The sequence below is a fragment of the Tupaia chinensis genome, unplaced genomic scaffold, assembly GCF_000334495.1.
Source record: "Tupaia chinensis unplaced genomic scaffold, TupChi_1.0 Scaffold140301_1, whole genome shotgun sequence".
In the NCBI taxonomy this organism is placed as follows: Eukaryota; Metazoa; Chordata; class Mammalia; order Scandentia; family Tupaiidae; genus Tupaia; species Tupaia belangeri.
In genome coordinates this window covers 1,177,539-1,195,163 of record NW_006200179.1, presented here as the reverse complement: position 1 = coordinate 1,195,163, position 17,625 = coordinate 1,177,539, and the positions used below count along the sequence as shown (strand labels likewise).

The 17,625-nt window shown below is 38.3% G+C and overlaps 1 protein-coding gene and 1 non-coding gene across 5 annotated transcripts in view; both read left to right on the top strand.

Annotated features, from left to right (window-relative positions):
• The window catches only part of ROBO1 (roundabout guidance receptor 1), a 1,280,027-nt gene that overhangs the window by 361,400 nt on the left and 901,002 nt on the right, over positions 1 to 17,625 (top strand). The window lies entirely within an intron of this gene.
• LOC114004796 (U6 spliceosomal RNA) lies at positions 3,288 to 3,394 on the top strand. The gene has a single exon (XR_003546868.1). It is a non-coding gene; the product is annotated as a U6 spliceosomal RNA (small nuclear RNA).

The window sequence follows — 17,625 nt, the reverse complement described above, 5'->3', positions numbered from 1 at the left end:
GCTCTCTCTCTCTCTTTCTCTCTCTCTCTCTCTCTCTTTCTCTCACCTCTCTCTCCTCTCCTCTCTCTGTCTCCCCCTGTCTCTCTCCAGTGAGTGCACACACCATACAGAAGGAAAAAAATCTTGTAAGTATGAAGCTACCAGAAGAAAACAGGGAAATACTTCAGAATATTGGTATGAGCAAAGGATTCTAGAATAAAACCTCAAGAGCACAAGTAGCAGAAGTAAAAACAGATGAATGGGCAAATTAATATCTAGGCTACATAAAAGAAGAAATATGTATACAAATAAATGCATATGTAAGGCAATCTTCATTACATTGCCTAAAAAATGACTATTTCTTTTTCTGTACCACGTTCATATCAATCTGTTGAATTCCTAACTTTAATTCTCTTTTAAAACTTTTCATTACTGTAGTATTTTAGTCAGGGTTTATTGGAGAAAACGAAATATTGGTGTTATTTCAGGAAGATAGGGGTGTAATACATGGAAGACACTACTTCACAGGCTTGCAGCAGTGAAACTGGGGGACCACTTGGATCATGGGCATCAAGAATACTGTAGCTGTGATTAGAGATTTGGAAACCAGGTCTTTGTTCTTCCACAGCTTGCTCTCAGGACAAGCTGCTGATGACTAGACACTGACACATGTAGCAAACTCTGAGCTCTACCCGTTCTTTATTTGAATTATCCACAGCAGCAGAAAAATGATTACCACTTCCTCTGTCTTACACAGCTCATGCAAGTGTAACTACCTGGAAAAACCTTTTCATATCCAGAATCCTAGTTTCAAGGGACTCCAAAAATGTAGTTTTTACATTTCCAGCCTCTGCAAATAGAAGCAAATTGGAATGAAAGTTTAAAGAACCAACAAGGCATCTTCTAGAGCTCACACTTTTGGCTATTCAGCATCTATTCTTCAGTAAATAATTGTACTTCCAAATAGCAGCAATACGAACAACTGCTTTGTCCCTGGTGTTGACCGACCTCTGTCAATAATCTGTAGCCTGTAATACATTACAGTTTCTGGCTTCTTCCTCATGAGTCATATGCTCTGACCCAGAGCCTGAGCATTGAGATAGGATTTAACTTTGAGCATAACTGAAGCCTTGTGGACCTTGGACCTTGAATACTTACCTCCAAGTTTTCCTGGTTTTATAGCCTGTCTCAGGAAACAACACCTTATGAATAACCACAGTTTTTGTAGACATAGCTAAATGTGACATAAAATTTTAGAATGAACGAGAAACTCCAGTTATAGCCTGTGTTTTATTTCAAAGGAGTATATATATGGCCCTTAGAAGCTGACTTACTAATGTTTCCACGTGTTTTTTCCATAGCAACTTGACAGGTACATAGCCCTGGTTTCATTTTTTAAGTGAGGCTATTGAGATGTAATTTATATGCAATAAAATTATTATATATTTATACATGTCTATAAAGTTTTATACATATGTGTGTATATAAAATAGTGTAATTGTCACCATAATGAAGGTACAGAATATTTTCATCATTCCCAAAGGTTCCCTTATTGTGGCCATCGCCCTGTCAAATTTTGATTATATTTATGTTTCTATAATTTGGCCATTTCTAGAACATCATTTTTTTTTTTTTGGAGAGGTTTTTCGCTATAGGGTGCATGCACTCGCCAGACAGACAGAGAGGGACATAGAGACAGAAAGCGAGAAATCACCCCCCAGGGCGGATGGTCACGTCGCAATCCCTTCTACTCCATTCTCCTCTTGGGATCTTGGTTACGCACGCACACGTGCCTGGCCTGAGTTTTAAGCCACTGGGTCCGGGATGTGAACCGTGGTCAACTACATGGGAGACCAGCAACATAGCCATTACGTTAACTGCTGGTCCCTCTAAAACATCATTTAAATCAAATCTTATAATATTTAATCTTCTCTTTCTGGATTCTTTCACTTAACATAAAGCCTTGGCAGTGTGTTCATATTATTATATGGATCTGTGATCATTCTTTTTCTTTATCAATTGAATTTCCATTGTATATATATATGTTTCACAATTTTCTCATCTACCCACTAGTCAATGGTCAATTGATACCACTTTAGGGTAGATGTGAATAAATAGATATAAATACCTATGTGTGCTTCTTATGTGAGCATATATTTTCCTTTTCTTGGGTAAATAACTGGGAATGGAATTGCTAAAACTACAATAAGAGTAACTATAAGAAATAGCAACATTGTTTTAGCTGGCTGGCTGTGACATTTTGCATCCTAACAACATGGTACCAGAGTATATGTTGCTTAATAATAATAATTATCATGACAATAATGACTGTAATAATGGAATAATGGCAATCTTATCAAGCACCTACTCAGCACTTTCCATGTAGTATCATTGTGCTAAGCAACTTGCATATTTTTAATTTCATTTCATCATCAAAAGTATACATGAGGTAGATGTTATCAACTCATTTTAAAAATGAGGAAATTAAAAACCCAAAAAGTGTCATGTAACATGCCCAAGTTGTCAGAGCTAACAAATGGTAGAGGTGATTTCAAACCCAGACAAGATGGTTTAGGATTATCTCCCCAAATGCAATGTTCTCCGCCTCTCCATTTACTGATGAAGACAGGGAATAACACAGAGTTGGATGCTAAAGAAAAATAGAAGAATTCTAAAAACTACATTCTTAAGGAGGATGTTGAAACATCTTGAGCAGAACATAAACTGAAAAAGTTAGTTTCCAAGTACTTTAAAAATTGTCATTAGTATTTGCATGCAACAGCTATTCATATGTACAAGTTGCCCAGTTTTGTTTTGTTTTATTTTCTTGATTTTACACAACTCTGATTCAAGTCAGAGAACTTCTTTGCAGATTAATGTATGGTTTGGGTCGATTGTAAAAGACCTAAATTTTTAATCAGAAAGGACAGTGACTTCAATCTTGGAGAAAGGGAACAGAGGTTAAGAGTCAATCTCTAATTCACAAACAAAATTCTACTTGATATAAGACAGGAATAGAATGTCATAAATTTTGTTGTATGTAGGACCAGGAGATGGCTTAATGGTTATATCACTGGACTCCCACATAGTTGACCATGGTTTGAGTGCCGGACTTGGTGGCTTAAAACTAATGCTGGGTGCATGTGCATGTGTGAGCATGCCCAAGATCCAGAAAGGAAAATAGAGGAGGAGGAAATACAGTGGGGCCATTTCCCCTGAGGGATGATTTCTCACTTTCTGACTCTGTCTCTATGGTTGAGTGCATGTACCTTGTAGCAAAAAATTTCTCTAAAAACAAAAAAAATGTTGTGCTCGCTTTGACAGCACATATATTTAAATTGGAATGATGCAGAGAAGATTAGCATGGCCCCTGCACAAGGATGACACGCACATTCGTGAAGCAATCCAGTTTTTTTTGGAAAAGTGCTTGGACATCAATGTTTATTGCGTCACTATTCACAATTGCTAAGACATGGAACCAACCCAAATGCCCCCAAACAGATGAATGGATAGAGGAACTGTGGCACATATATTCTATGGAATACTATTTAGCTATTAAAAAAAAAAAAAAAAAAAAAACCTGGCTTTTGACAGGAAGTGGATGAATATGGAAGATTTACTGCTCAGTGAAGCAAGCCAGGCTATGAAAGAGGGGTATTGTATGTCCCCACTTAATATATACCAAGTGTCCACACTCTATGACTGAAACTGATTGACTAAAGGATATACAAACACAGTAAATGGGTGTAAATACCAGATATAGTGTGTGGGGAAGAGGAGGGCCTGAGGAAGGATATTTAGAAGAAAAATAGGCAAGCAAAATATTAATGGGGCAAAGAAATTTGGTATTATTTGTTAAAGATATTTTAGAGTTTAATCACCTGGACTAGGGAGAAATGTTCACATATTGAAATATTCACTTTATAAGCTAAATAATGTGATTGACTGTATAAAAGAAAATGAAATAAAAAAAAAATGAAGCTCAAAAAAATGTTATATGGGGACCAGCAGTTAGCATAATGGCTATGTCGCTGGACTCCCACGTAGTCGACCGTGGTTCGAGTCCCAGACCTGGCGGCTTAAACACACGCCGGGTGCATGTGTGTGCATGTCCAGGATCCCGAGAGGAAAATGAAGGAGAAGGAATTATGGCGTGGCCATCCCCCATGGGGGGTGCTTTCTCGCTTTCTGTCTCTCTATCTCTGTCTTTCTGACGAGAGCACGCACCCTGTAGCAAAAACCTCTCCAAAAAAAAGAAAAAAAAAAAAAAGGTGATGAAAGTTGATGGATTCCCACATGGCTGATCATGGTTTGAGCTCCAGACCTGGTGATTTGAAAATCTCATTGAGCATGTGTACATTGTACATTTTTAACCAAAATCCCAAGGAGAGAATGGAAAAGAAGGGACTGTGGCATAGCTATCCCCCTTGGAGGGTGATTTCTCACTTTCCCTGTCACTGTCTCTGTCTCTCTGGTGAGTGCACACACCCTATGGCAAAAACCTTTAAAATTTTTTTTAATTAAAAAAATAAAAGCCCACCAAATCTCTGTAAGGAGATGAGTATAACTCAGGCACTTTCTCTTGAACCACATACAGCTATATAACCAGAATTGTTACTTTAAAGACATGATTAAAAGAAGCACCATCAAGCATAATCTTAGAGAAGATAGGTCCAATGCACCATGTTTGTACAGAAATATAGTTTTCTAGGGAATGAGCAGTTAGCGTAATGGCTATGTCGCTGGACTCCCACGTAGTCGACCGCGGTTCGCTTATATATATATTTTTTTTTTTCTAAATCTATATACTTAAAAAGTTCAGCTGGAACTCTAGCCAAGAAGAATGACAGCACCAGCCTGTGATGTGATAGTTAAAGCAGCTGGATCCCTCATGGCCGCAGCTGGATCCCTCATGGCCAACAGTGCAGTTCAAGTCCTGGACCCAGCAGCTTGAAAAATACTCCAAGTGTATGTTCATTCGTGTCCAAAATCCTGAAAGGAGAAATGGAGCATAAAGGGTTGTGACATAACCATTTCTCATGGGGAATGCTTTCCCACTTTCTCTCTGTCTTGTTTCTCTCTGTGTGTCTCTCTCCAGTGAGTGCACATATCTTCTGACAATTTTTTTTTTTAAAAATAGAAAAGGAATGGTAAGTATGAAATATGGTCAGTTGGAAAAATTCTGAAAGAAGAATTTTAGACAATTCTCAACCATCTGCATACCTATCCTTCTTACTCGTTCTGACAGTTCTGCTCATCAGAGATTTCCATACACATGTGCCTGTGAGCCTCCGCAGGATTTCCCATGAAAGCTACCGTTCACATTTCCATCAAAGGTGCAATATACCATGAAATCATTCAGTGGCCAGCTCATAGAAAGACTGCTACAGACCGTACTGGTACGCCGGGTTCAGCCGTAAGCCATACACTCACCTATCATTTCAGTCAAAACAGACATTTACCGCGTCAGGCATTCTCAATGTGTACATTTCACAGGTGAGAAAACAGAGTTTTGCCTAAGAGGAATGACCTCCAAGATCTATTTATTCAAAAGTGGTAAAATCAGGATCTCAATGTGGGCCTTATAACACCATAAAGCTGTCTCTTGAGATTTCACACTTCATGAAAGTGTGATAACAATTTAACATAGCACTGCATCCTATGAATATTTACACTTTAATGTGAGAGTGAAGATTGGCAACACAAAACCCAAAGTTTCCTTAGTAGTAAAATATCTTTAGAGCTTTTAGGTCTGGAAAGGTTATATTCCTATTTCCTTCAAGTGAGGTTGAGTCAGTCCTGATATTAATCCTATTTATTCCCAGACTACCCTTGGGTTGCCAAGTGGTGAAACCAAAATGCTGACTTTTAAAATTTAGTCTACTTTTTTTTGGGGGGTGGAGGGGTTATAGACTGATTTTTTTTTAAGTTTATTTTATTGTGTCTTCTATGAGAAAGAGAGAGAAAACACACCCCTGTCGGGATCTTGATGCCAAGTCCATGCTCAGCTTCAAATCATGGGCACCAATACAGACCTGGAGTTTTTCTACGTGTATCAGCCTCACAGAGCCATGTGTTTTACTGCTGTGTCACTGTCCAGCACTGACTCTGGTCGATTATATGTATTTCTTTCTATTATAACCCATACATTTGTTTTAGGATATGCTAGATATTTGAGCAGACTTGAATAATTCTCTCAAGCACTGCAAGTTACAAGACACTTTTCATTTTTGTGTCTGATAAATGTTTTCTTTTATTCCTGATCCCCTTTCTCTCACTCTCTCTTACCCACTCCTCCCCATATTCTTTCTAGAATATGCAGTTGCCCTCATTGCTGTTATACTGCCAATCTTTCAGTTTCTGCCATAGATTGCAGACAGTCAGTATATTTTAAGTGGAGACATATGCACTATGGACTACTACTCAGCCATAAAAAAGAGACTCTGGCAACTAATTCAAAACAAAAGATTTAATGTTGAGCCAAGCAAGCCAGACTATAAAATAGATCCTTTCTATGCCAAATTTATAATGTTTAAAAGTATCACATATTCAGGAAATAATTTCATTATCAATAAAGTGTTAAATAGAATCAGTAACTAAAACAATTGAAGGCAAAGCATTGCAATTCTCTGTATTTGTATATGTGGGTGTTGCAGTTTAGGTAAAAGTCTATATCCTTCTGCTTTGAAAATCAACATTATCTTTTTTGTGCTGGCTTCTTAAAATAAGCTACAAATGCTAGTGTTAAACTTTTATCTACAGTATTTGTTTTCAAACTGTTTTCCATTTGGAGATAAAAACTGTCTTACAATATTCTGCAATTTCAACCATATAACTATTTTTTAAATCTGGCAGCACCCATAGATCTTTTTATATAACTGGATATATAAAACACATGAAGAGGTATAATGATTTTTCTCTATACAGGGAGGCTTTTGCTTTTAGGAAGAAATCTTACTGACTTTAATTGAATTGAGCAAATCTGAGGCAACTAAATAATTGATAAAACTGAAATTGTAGAAATATTCTGAAGGATAGTTACTGGAAGTATAAAATGTTACCAGAATGTCACAGTGGGGGTGGGGAGTGGGGAATGAAGGTAAAAGACCCAGTGGGAATGCTATGCCTTTATCAGTAAACTAATGTAAATGCCTTTCTTATTTCTTAAACATAAATATTATGATTCAGTGGGTCAACTTATAAAATGTACTCTCTCTCTTTCTCTAAAAAAAAATATATATGTGTATATATATGCATAAACACAAATATATGCACAAGCATTTATATTTATATTCACGAACATATATGTATACATAAGCATCACATTTTATTTATAGTTTTTTAACTTTTAGGTTGACTGTGTGTCATGTTTCTGAGAGACCAGATCCATCCATGATCAAATAATATGAATAAAAATTAAATACTAGGGAAAACAAAACATAAATAAACCTTGCTAATGGTATGATTGTTATTGAGTTTGGTATTTTTTTAGTAGACTTAAATTGCTCATAATTGGATAGTCTGAAGTTTTAGTTTTGGTACATTTATTTTAACATATTTTACTAAGCATATTAAGATTTCATTATTAAAAATAAGTTTTATCAGTGTAAACATTGACTGTATCTAAGTGGTCAATTCACTATCTTTTGAGTCTGTAAACAGTTCATATTTTTGCCTATGCTTGGGCATCCTGAGAAATGTAACATTTCAAAAACTAAACTAATATTCACAGGGCAGCAGAACAAAACATGGCTTCTTTTATACATATTTGAAAATAGTAAAGCAAAGCAGAGCTTCGTTCATAACATATTCCTCAATAATAATAATTTATATGAAATACTGAGCCACTGCATATTCCATGCACTCTACTGATATTTATGTAATTTATTTTCTCAATAAAACACACATTCCCAGACCCGACAGGGGTGAAGTGCTAAAAAATGACTCTAGGAGGCAATCCTACAGGAGAAGGTGGCTGACTCAAGTCCAGAGAACTCCCTGAGTATACCAGGTACATGCATGCCCACAATCCAAGGCTGACTGGAGGCCAGGATGGAGCTCAACATTGAGAACCAGTTGAGGGTGCCAAATCTCTGTCTCACTCGTGGCAGAAATAAATGAATAACCTTTTTAAAAAGATGCATGTGCATAGAAGTGTTTAACAAAATCGTCATGGAAAGGTGTATTATGAAAGAAACAGTCCCTGGGGCCAGTAGATGGAATAACTGTTATGTTGCTAGACTCCCACATGGCCGACCATGATTCAAGTCCCAGACTAGTGACTTGAGACTTACACTAGGTACATATGCATGCATGCCCAGGATGCCAGGAGGAGACTGGAGAAAGGATTTCAGTGTGGCCATCCCCTCTGAGGGGCGATTTCTCATTTTCCCTCTCACTGTCTCTTGCTCTCCAGCAATCACATGCACACTGATGCACACTGTGGCAAAATCCTCTTTAAAAAAAAAAGAATGTATGAAATAAAAAGAAAATTTTGCACCAACATAAACTCATACATGAATATCATATTTCTAGATACTTTTAAAAAGAATTGATTTTATTTGTCATTGTTACTATTTTTTTTAATTAGCTACAAGGTACATGTAATCAACAGAGAGATACACAGAGAGAGAAGAAGAACGTCAAGAAAGAAAGCCACCAGGTCTGGAACTTGGGCTGCAGTCAGTCACATGAGAGTCCAGTGCATTAACCCCCACACCACCTGCCGGTCCTCTTGAAACTTTTCAGTCTCCTCATATATTAATTCTGTAATGTAACTATTAATGTGCCCTCTGTGTAGAAATAAACTGAGGCACAGAGTGTCTAATCTCCCTGCCCAAGGCTGCAGTGCTAACAAGTAATAGAGCAGAGAACAAAGTTTAGACATGACAATCTGTAAAACTCAGCCTTTTCCGCTAAAGCATAATATTCCTCCAATATCTCAAATAGCAATTGTCACTATAAAATGTCAAGGCATTAAGACATAAACACAAAAAAGAGGCATTTGATCCCAAATGTGTTGCATCAAAGAATGCACTCATCCAGTGGGTGTTTTTATTGGTTTTGTTTTTGGGTTTCTTTGAGAGGTTTTTGCTATAGGGCACATGTGCTTGCCAGAAAGACAGAGAGAGACAAAGAGACAGAAAGTGAGAAATCACCCCACAGGGGGGATGGACACAACATAATCCCTTCTCCCCCATTCTCTTCTTGGGATCTTGGGCACGCACGCACACACGCCTGGCGTGAGTTTAAGTCACCGGGTCCGGGACTTGAAACACGGTGGACTACATGGGAGTCCAGAGACACACCCATTGCGCCAACTGCTGATCCCCAGTGGGTGGTCTTTAATAGCTACAAACACAAAAAAAATAGATACAGCCCTCCTCCCATAAGCTCACAGTTTAATGAGAGACATATGTAAACAAAACTTCTTAAAATTCAGTTAGCAATAATATGCTCTCCATAACTATCAGAGAAAAGAGAGTACCCAATGACCTTCTAAGGATGATGAGGTAAACCTTCACGGAGGAAGAGACATTGAGGGAAAGCCTTGCAGGAAAAATAGCTGTTAAAGTTACTACAGGAAAAAAGGGCATCCCAAACAGAGAGAGCAGTACACACAAAAAGTATAGACTAAAATCTAGGTAAATATGAAAGAGACAATCAAGATGATGCCAAACAATAGAGAAAGCTTGGACTATTATGAAGATTTATGTTAAAATGCTTAACCCGGTTACACTAGGCGAATCAAAATAATAATACTAATATACTAGGGTTTTCAAAAAGTCATGATGTATTTTTGCATAGAAAAACAGAAAAATATATCATGACTTTTCCGATAACTTAATATATAGGAACTTACTAACCACAATGTCTGACTTATAGCTACTGAATAAGTCAGATTTATTTTGAATCAGAATGGATTCATAAACCTGAAATGATTAGTAAATTGGGTTTTGGAACAAATAAGTCCTGTCCTCAGTCATAGTTCCAACATTGTGTGACTTTGTTCAAATCATTTCATTTCTTTGAGTCTCAGTTTCCTTTTCTGTAAAAGACACATAATAAAAATTGCAGCAGTCACAGCAAAACAATAATATTGTTCACTAACATTTTATTATTGCTGGCTTGATCCCTAGTAATGCTTCAAGATATTTATTTGTATTCACTCATTTAATATTCTTGGTCACCCTACAAAGCAGATAGTACTGTTACTATCATTTTACAGAGCAAGAAACTAAGGCTAAAAGAGGTCAAATAAGGACAGAGAGCTGGGCATGTGTGAATTCGACCTAAAGAGTCCCATTGCAGAACATATGCTGCTGCTAACAGCTGGGTTGTACGGTCCATGAGTGCCTGGTTGCGTGTCTGACATGCGGTTGCTGACGGACATTGCAATGTCTCAGTTCTTCTCATGGCCTCTCAGCCTCTGGTACGACAGATGAGTATCCTTTCATGGTGGTTTGTGCACAGAGTTCCAAGATAGCAAACACAGACAGTGCATGGTCTCTTAAGGCTCAAACTCAGATGTCAGAGGCCTCTTTCTAACAGTCAAGTCATAAGGCTAACCCAGACTCAAATTATGCTGAGATAGTCTCCACCTCTCATAGACAAAAACCAAAGCCCTGTGTAAATGAGCATTTGAAAGGGACAGAATTATAGTGATCTTTACAACAGTACCACAAATCTTTCTGGAGTATACACTATCCTAGCCGCACATTCAGTCCTATACAATAACATTGAAGAAATTGAGGAATTGCGAAATCACAGTTGTTAATAAAAAGCTAAATAGGATATGCTACACAATATATTTAATAGTAAGAAATATATTCTAGCAAGATTGTACTAATGTGAATTGAAGATGTTCTAGTTTACTCAATTAAAATATTCTCCTTTTACATAAATTTTGGTCATTTAATATTCCTCTGTATATAAACTTTTCAATTTCTACTGTAAATGATAGAATTAGGCCTTTATTACTTTTCAAAAATGTAGGATCTTAAGAGTTCTGGGGCCAGCAGCAGCCATAGAGGTAAATGTGATGAATCTCACACGGCCAGCTGCATGGTACAAGCCCCAGACCAGGCAACTTAAAAATCATACTGGACACATGTGCATGCACATCCAAAATCTCAAGAGGAGACTGGAGGAGAAGGGAATGTGGCAGGGCAATCCCTCTGAGAAATGATTTCTTACTGTCCCTCTGTCTGTCTGGCTAGTGCACATGCCATATAGCAAACTCTAAAAAAAAAATTCTGAAACACCTGTTCAGGTAGGAAAATAGTGACACTTATAATAGGGGCCGGCAGTGGCATGGTGGTTAAGGGTGCTAGACTCCCACATGGCCAATCACAATTTGAGTCTCGGCCCTCGTGGCTTTCTCTCTCTCTCTCTCTCTTTCTCCTTGTCTGCCTAATCAAATTAAAATAAATAAGTTTAAAAATAATAAAATGGACTAAATAAAACTTTATATAATACAATTTAGTGAATAGTTTTCATGTCATAAATACTTATATCTAGGTTCTAACAAAAAACTGCATGTGTACCTCAATGTTGTCATGTTTTTAAATACTCTGTGAAAAGACTAATAGTAATTACATGGGGAAGAAGAAATATAGAAAATACTGTTCATTGTGTGTATAGCTTATGTATATTTTTTCATTTTGGAAAGACTACTAAGGCTCAATTTTTTTTTTTTGAGAGGTTTTTGCTACAGGGTGCATGCGCTCGCCAGACAGACAGAGAGACATAGAGACAGAAAGTGAGAAATCACCCCCCAGGAGGGATGGTCACGCCACAGTCCCTTCTCCTCCATTCTCCTCTTGGGATCTTGGGCACATACGCACAAGCGCCCGGCGTGAGTATTACGCCACGGGGTCCGGGACACGAACCACAGTCAGCTACGTGGGAATCCAGCGACATAGTCATTACGCTAACTGCTGGTTCCCTAAGGCTCAATTTTTAAAGTTAATCTTCAGAAAGAATTTTCCCTAAAAATTACTCTATTTAAGAAAAATATTAATCAGACTATTCAACCCCAAATGCTAGGTGTACTTTGCTTATGGTTTACCTATAGCTTGTGAGGCTCCTGCATGTCAGTACCCTGTAAGTCTTCTTTTCAGGTATATTTTTAGGGTTGTGGCAGAATGAGCATCAGTTCTTCTGTCATCAAACAGCCTACACACGCTCATAGCATTACTTTCTGTAGTAATTTAGACCTAAATAAAGCTATTCCCTTTAACTAAAATTCTGCATGCAAGGACAAGAAAGAGTAATGAATGTGTTCATTCACCATGATCTGAGCAATCTCCACCCTTCCGTTGCTTAATATGTCAAAGTTATAGTTTTTTCTTTTATATAGACATAGTCTAAGATTCTTCTTGAAAATACTGAGTTTCCACATCCTGGAAATGATTCTCAGAGAAGAGACACCTACGATATTCCAATTAGAGTGGCTCCAGTCTATAAGAGGTGCTGACTAAATTCATGACAAATGGATCACATTTTTTGTCTAACTAAACATTAATAATCTATCATTTGTTGAAGCTATACCTTCCTTTCTATTTATTGCAGAGGCTAACTTCTGCACACTTTTTTGCTCAGAATTTCTTCCATTTCCCTGTTTCTCAAAGACCGAACTCCATGTTCCTCAAATCAGCATCCTGTGGAATGTGACACTAGCCCACTGTGAACTACAGTTTTGTCTTTTTTAAAAAAAAAAATTTACCAATATTTCTGCTTCAGTGATACAAGAGCATTTTGACTTGCACTTGAAAATGCATATCCACAGTCCACCCAGGTGGCCTGGACTACCACGTAGCTGACTACAATTTGAGTCCTAGACCTGGTAGCTTGAGAATCACACCAGGTGTGTGTGTATGCATGCCCCAAATCCAAAGAGTAAAGTGGAGATGGGATTGAGGTATGACCATACCTCCCCGAGTCAGGGGGGGGTACTTCTCACTTTCCCTCTCTCTGTTTCTATTCAGAGAATGAATGCATGCACCCTATGGGAAGAAAAGAAAAGGGAAGGAAAGGAAAAGAAAAGAAAAAGGAAAAAAAAAAAGAAAATCTAGATGTCTTTCGTCATTTTTTTACTCTTGGATTGAATATTCCAACGCTAGTCATCATTTACCCTTGACCAGTATTTAATTTGAGTCTGACTTAAGTTCAGATTTCTCACACACATCTATTTTTCTCTTTTCTTTCTTTCTTTTTTTTTTTTTGGAGAGGTTTTTGATAGAGGGTGCATGCGCTCACCAGACAGACAGAAAGAGACAGAGAGGCAGAAAGTGAGAAATCACCCCTCCCCCCCCCAGAGAGGATGGCCACGCCGCAATCCCTTCTCCGCCGCAATCCCTTCTCCATTCTCCTCTCGGGATCTTGAGTATGCACGCACACCCGCCCAGCGTCACACACATCTTGATACCTAATCTATTTCCCAAATCCTTTAGCATGCATTTCTTTAATTCTTTGGATCCTATTTTAATTGAATGTGCATTTCTCTTTCTAGCTGGCTTGCTGTAGAAAACAGTAGGACAAGATGGTTTTTAACCAATGAGGGCCCTCTTTTATGAATCATAAAAGGAAATGCTCTGTTGCTGTCCTCAAAAAGCAGACACAAAAATAGATGTAGGGCTTCCTGGAGCAAATACAGACAAGAGCACAAGGCATGATCAATCATGGGGTTTTTTCCCGCCATGTTGTACTTCCCAGATGAATGGCATATGAATGCATTACTTCTGTTAGATATTAATTGGGAGTCTACAGTATGTCAGATGCTCTGCTAAGGACTTAATAGACAGATGTCCCCTACAAAGAGGGTATTTCATATGATGCAGTGGTGGCAAGTTTGCAATAATCTGCCTGTAATACACATTCTAAAACCAGGCCCATAACTTAAATGAGTGTGAACATCTGACAGTCATTGAAAATTAGGGATCTTTAGGAACTGGGTGAACTGAAAAACTAAGTGACTGATTCAGAAACCTGCAAACCATCACTTTAATCACATAAAACAAATCTGTAGGATGGATGAGAATGCCATTCTGCCGCTCTGTCCCCACATTGGTATGTCGCTACTTGATGCCACTCACGTAAAGAACACACAGTGATATGATTAATTGAGCTTATGATTGCAGACGTTCCCTTTACCGACCACCAAAATGGGAATCAAAATGATAGTTTTTGAAGTAATTGAGAAGGAAAGAATAAGGGGGTAGTGTGATCTGGGCTGTAGTAGTTATCTACAGTTATGTAATAACTCCAAAGTCCATCAGCATCTATTACTTCAGGGAATTTCAGAGTTTCAGAAACCTGGGAGCAGCTCCACTGATTGGTACTGGGTCAGAGTCCGCTATGAAAGTTATAGTCAAGCTCTAAGTCAGGTCGATAGTCGAGGCTCCATTGCTTCATTCATGTGGTTGTTAGAACTCAGCTTCCTTCTGACCATTATTCTAAACCTCAATTCCTTGCTATATGAGCCTCTCTATTGCTTGCTAACATCCCCTTACAATGTGACAGCTAGCTTTTCCAGAGTGAAGGATCACAAAGAATGAGTGAGAGAGTGAAGGAATGTGAGCATTACTATTAGTAACAGACTCACACAATCCCTTCCATTTTATTCTCAATAGAATTCCAGTTCACACTCAGAGGGGTGGAAATTAAGATTCTTGAAGGAAGAAGTATCAAAAGAATTTGGGACAATATTTTAAAACTGCCACATGAGCTCTTCCATTTTCTAATCTAGATAGTTGATGATGGAAAAGTATTATAACTTCTAAAATACCAGGGGTTTGTTTGTCAGGTGTGTTTTCTGTTTTTGGTGTTTTGTTTTGTTTTGTTTTGAAGTAGATTTTTGCTATAGGATATATGTACTCTTCAGAGAGACAGAGAGGCAGAAAGCAAGAAATCACCTCCCAAGGGGGATGACCGTGCTACAATACCTCCCCCCATTCCTCTCTCAGGATCTTGGGCATGCATGCACATGTGCTCGGTTTGAGTTTCAAGCCTCTGGGTCCAGGACTTAAACTATGATCAGCCATGTGGGAGTCCAGTGACATAAATAATATGCCATCTGCTGGTCCCCTGTTTTTTTTTTTGTTTTGTTGTTGTTGTTTTTTTAACTGAGAAGGTATGAATGATCAGCCTAACTCAACAAAACTGGTTTAAAGATTAATGGAGGTAATGCAAAAATTTTGTAATGTTCCCTAGTGAAAAAAAATGCATTATTTTACATTTTCTCTGTAGTTGTAGCTGAAGTACCATACTCTAGACAATTGTATTATTCTACAAAATATGTTTTGTAGTATTTTGTAGTACCTCATATGTTAATGTTAACCTATGGTCACAGAAACAGCCAGTAGTATTACACAGAGAAGAACAATACTTGCTGTAGGTGGAGGTTATGGAAATTTACTTTCCAAACAATTCTTAACCACTTTTCCCTCTTTAATATCTATCTTCCTTCCATCTCTACTGTCAGAAACATAGTATATATTCTTTCTGGGACTCCTGCAATACTTTTTAACTGGTTTTCTAGTTATAATTCTTACCTCTCCAAATACATTTACCATATTACAACCATTGTGACTTTATTTAATTCAAATATCACTTTGATGAGAATTAAGAGTTACATATGTTCTAGACAAATAGAGTCTTAACGAGATTTGAAATCTTATTTTTTATTTTGACATATGTTTTGCCCTTTTATGCACAATTTTCAGCATTCTTATCTGGTTTGAAGTTATCATGACACTTTGGGAAAATGTTGACAAGAACAACATTAATTTCTCATCTTTCTTGATACTGAAATCAGCTTAGATAATCTGCCGCAACAGAGGTACATACCAGAAACCTACCAGTTACCCTGGAGCTCCTCTTACCCACTGTCTATGTATAATTCAGCCGATTTTGCTGATTTTGCCTTCAGAATATGTGCCTAATATATTCGCTTCTTACATTTTTTCTCTATTTCTATGATTGTATAAGTTTTTCAGTTAAATAATGAGACGGTTTCTTAGCTTATCTTTCTACTTCCATTTTGACACTTTCCCATTTACTCTCTTTATTGAAGGAGCAGTAACCTTTTAATGGAAAAATCTCCTTAAAATTTCAGGTTAGAGTTCAGAATCTTTTTTTTTTTTTTCTTGCTATAGGGCGCGTGTGCTCACCAGACAGACAGAGAGAGACATAGAGACAGAAAGCGAGAAATCACCCCCCAGGGGGGATGGTCACGCCACAATCCTTTCTCCTCCATTCTCCTCTCGGGATCTTGGGCACGCATGCACATGCGCCCGGCGTGAGTTTTAAGCCACCGGGTCCGGAACGCGAACCACGGTCGACTACGTGGGAGTTCAGTGACATAGCCATTGCGCTAACTGCTGGTTCCCAGAGTTCAGAATCTTTAACACAGTATCCAGGCCTACTCAGGGGCCTACCTGTCTCTCCAGTTATTATTTCATTCTAATATGCGACAGCTCTATCACACCTGAGAGCTTCTTGTGCAAGCACACTGCCTTACTGTACCTATTTTCTGATGTTCCTGCCTTTGCCTCCTGTGAGACTCATTCATTGTTCCCATCTCTGCCTATGCACCACTTCCTCAAAGAGCCTTTTAATGTGGTGTCCATCTTATAGTCTCCTTTTGAAATCTTCCCTTTCACTTCATTACAGACCTGATTTAAAAGGATATGTTTAAAAGTGGAATTGTACTATATGGTGTCAATTTCTACTCACTAGAATATCAGCTTTGGTGGCAGGGGCAGCAGATGGCATAATGGTTATGTCACTGAACTCCCACATGGCTAACCGTGGTTCAAGACCTGGACCCGGCAGCTTGAAACTCAGGCCAGGCACATGAGTGTGTGTGTGTGACCATGATCCTGAGAGGGGGAGAAAGGAATGTAGTGTGGCCATCTCCCTGAGAGGTCATTTCTCTCTTTCTGTCTCTCTGGCAAACCCACGTGCCCTATAGCAAAAACATCTCTCTATTGAAAAAAATATTGAATATGTGTGTGTGTGTGTGTGTGTGTGTGTGTGTGTATATATATATATAATTAGATTTTTGAAAGCAGGAACAACATCTGCTGATTCATTGCAGCTCCTTGGCTTCAACCTAACACATGTTGGTGCTATGAAAATGTTTGTTGAATGCGTAAATGACAGGAGGCTGTCCTGACTTTCCACTAACTTCATGAGCCAAGATTGATTGATTGATTAGTTACTTGATGGTATTGATCATGTATACTTAGGAAGAATGAGAGTACCCAACTCAGATCAGGGTAAATTTGCACAGCCATGTGGAGTGTTGGGAGTCAAAAGGAAGAGAGATGCAGAAAGGCACTTTGCCTACTTAGTGATTTAAGTTGAATAGCTCTGGACATGTGCAGTTTAGGATCTGACTGCCAAATAACTGGCTCTGTACCAACTTGTAATTTTAGACCAGACTCAGCCCATGTGCTAATAATCTTCGGTGCTTTATGTTAAGAAGTTTGCAGATTTGAGGGACCAGCAGTTAGAGTAATGACTATGTCACTGGACTCCCACGTAGTCAACCGCGGTTCGAGTCCCAGACCCAGTGGCTTAAACTCACGCCAGGCGCGTGTGCGTGCGTGCCCAAGATCCCAAGAGGAGAATGGAGGAAAA